General features: G+C 44.5%; 1 pseudogene; it reads right to left on the minus strand.

The window, feature by feature from the left end:
- Positions 1–362: 362 nt before the first annotated feature.
- LOC138515178 (serine palmitoyltransferase 3 pseudogene) lies at positions 363–2187 on the minus strand (annotated as a pseudogene).
- Positions 2188–3334: the final 1147 nt, after the last annotated feature.

Genomic DNA, 3334 nt, shown 5'->3' on the forward strand with positions numbered 1-3334 from the left:
CTATCACTGGAAAATGTGGTATTCCTAGAATGCAGGTCTGAGGTCTCTCTAGTGATCACATGAAAAATCTAAGCAAAGATAAGGGATTCTGGACATTGGGGCCACAAATAAAACAAGGGAATTATGCTCACCAAAATACCACCAACCACGTATACCAAATATGCAGGTCTGGGTGCTGAAATAATGCATGTCCATTGTATTATTGTTGCACATGGCCAAATCTGAATACAAAGAGTGATTATTGCTAAGTTATTTTTCGGCGGTAATAAAATACCGTCAGGCCCCAAATCTCCACAAAATACCCTACATATTTATGGTGCGTTGGCCGGGAATATTTTATACGCAAGAAGTCCCCCATCTCGTCAACAGCTTGCAAGACCCAAGCTACCTAAAGTGTGCCTTTCTTTTTTTTCTCCTTTCTCTTCTTTCTCCTTTTTCTCTTTATTCTTTCTTTCACTTATTGCTTTGCGGCGTTTGTCCAACATCTGTCGAGTGTGTGCAGCAGAGACACAAAACCGAGCCCGGGCCTCTGTAATAGGAGTAGCTGGAAATCCCACTACGACAACTCCAATTCCTTTTTCCAGCATGTGTCGGGCAAAAGCTCTGACTTTTCCAGGCAAATACATGAGCAGAGGAACAACAGGTGAATCCTCATTTCCATAAATAATGAACCCCATTGAATTCAAATTTTGTCTGAAGTATTTGGTGTTTTCTGCGAGTTGCCGTACTCTTTGAATTCCCAACGTTGTTCCATCTAAACCCATGATACATTTCATGACCTTAATGATTTGCTCAGCTATTGGGGCAGACATGGACGTTGCATAAACCGCACTGTGCGAATGAGTTCGTAAGAAATCCACAAGTGCCTTCTTGCCAGCTATATAACCTCCAGCGGCTCCAAAGCTCTTGGTGAATGTGCCCATTAGCACATCCACATCTGCAGGCTCCATCGCAAAGTACTCCACCACTCCCCGGCCCGTTGGTCCCACAGCACCAATGCTGTGTGCTTCGTCCAAGTAGAGGTAGGCTTTGTATTTTTTCTTCAAGGCTACGATCTCTGGCAAGCGCACAATCGAGCCCTCCATGCTGTAAATGCCTTCGACTATGATGAGGATTTTTTTCCACCCTCGATGGGTTCGAGGTTGACCATAGGCTACAGCATCCCTTAGCAACTTCTCCAGATTCTTCATGTTGTTATGTTTGAAAACTCGGATAGTTGCTCCCGAGAGCCTGGCACCAAGTACAAGGGAAGTGTGGTTCAGCTCATCGCTTAAAATGAGACAGCCCTTACCAACCAAAGCCGGAATATTCATTGAGTTCGTAGCAAACCCCATGCCAAACACCATTGCTGCGTCCACACCAAGAAACTGAGCCACCAATTCCTCCAGTTCTGTGTGTTTGTCAAGATTCCCCATTTCCTGTCTGGTGCTGCACACTCCGCCTCCATTGGTCTTCATGTTATCCATCACCGCCGCCAGCGAGCTGCCCGTGTTTTCTGCAAACCCCAAGTAGTTGTAGGAGCCCATGTTTATGACATCTTTAATGGTTCTACCAGTGTGTCTGAATGTCCAGTTGTAGTCATCGGTGAGCCGCTCCATCAGGTCAAACTGAGGCCCTGGCACGCTGCATATCGGGCGGTTCCAGTTGTCGTGCACCCTCATGTAAAGATTCCTTGTATAAAAGTTTTCAAAGTCTTGATAGAGTGGCACAAATTCTTTTTGTTCTTCTCGCTCTGCAGCCATGTGACACTTCTCAAGTCCCCAGGCTCTCATGAAGTCTCGGAGATAACCAAAAAGAGTGACGAGTCCAAATCCCATATAGGTAAAGACAGCAATATACATTGGCGCTTGTTCAAATGTTTCATTAAATGGCTTGTTGTAGATGCTTCCTTTCGGTACGCCATTTGGTGTTCCATTCGCACGCCCATTTTGCTGCAGCCCTTTAGAAATCCCGTTGCTCTTGCACATCCCGTTCTTCCGAGAGCCCGCTTTCACGAGGCAGCAGTGTCCGTTGCCGAGAGTGTGAAGCTGTACGTCTGCCATGAAACGGGCCGGTAAGGGAGTATGCGGCGGCGGAGGAGGCTCACTGCGGGCTGGGCGCGCTGAGCAAGTCGGCACTGCAGGCAGGGGAACGAAAGGCAGAAGGAAGCAACCCGCCTGTCCGGCTTTTCCAGCAGTAGCGAGGGGCGGGGGCAGAGGCTCGTCCTCCTTCCGTACACTGAACGACCGTCACCTTTGCACACCTCCTGGGCGGCGCAGTGCTAGGAAACCCGGGTGACATGGCAACGGAAGCGGGGTGGCTCCATTTTCCAAAATTCATTTTGTGCTCCATTCACTATCCACACATTACGTTTCTATTTAAAAGAGAAAACATGCAAACAGAATATTGCTCCTAAAACAGATTCAGAAAAACACATTACCACTCTGGCAGAAATACACATGGAAGATGAGCAACCATGGGTTCATGTTGGTATAAATGATTATCTTAAAACAATAAAAGCCACTTTAGCACTTGAACATGAAAGGAGTTTCATTAATGAGAAATTGTTGCAAAAAATTATGGAGAGGGAAGAAATCCCGAAATTTAGGATTAAAAACCAATATGTTTCTGGGTTGGACAATCCAGACTTTGAAAACCGAATTGCAGGCAGGTGCATGCTTAAAATTAGCATTGGGCAGAAAACAATTTACCATAATGTATGGATAGTGAATGGAGCACAAAATGAATTTTACATGGGCAATGACATCATGCACAGAATGTGTATGGTGTTAGATTTCCTTAATCAAAAAATATGGTCACGCCTAGGTGGTCCGGCACCTGAATTTGAAGACAAAAGAAGGGCTTATCATTGTGCACAACTGGTTCCTTATGCCATTGAATTACAAATAAGGAAAGATACTATTATTCCTGCATTTACAAAACAGTTTGCAATAACACTGAAATGCAAAAATGGGCAGCAGATGAAAAGCTCTGATGCATTTGTATGCCTGAATGAATCCATAAAACAGCAAGGCCTGGATTATGAATACATTCCATTGGTAGACATTGGTGAGGGATCTGTAAAAATCATGGTGAATAATAAAGGTTATCAGGATATTCATTTAGAGGAAAACTCCCCATTAGGAATGGCCATACAAAAATCACATTATACGGCAGATTTAAATAACATGGTGATTGGGAATATTCCTGAAAAATATGTAGATGCCAAGGGCGAGTTGCCAGAACACCTGGACTCTCAGCCCAAAGGAATATTTAAAATTCATTCTGTGTATCCTTATGATTCAAATGAGACAGTGTGCTGCCATCAAGAGGATTGCATAATATTTAATGTAAA

Source organism: Ambystoma mexicanum, chromosome 6q (genome assembly GCF_040938575.1).
Source record: "Ambystoma mexicanum isolate Mex_15411 chromosome 6q, UKY_AmexF1_1, whole genome shotgun sequence".
Classification (NCBI taxonomy): domain Eukaryota; kingdom Metazoa; phylum Chordata; class Amphibia; order Caudata; family Ambystomatidae; genus Ambystoma; species Ambystoma mexicanum.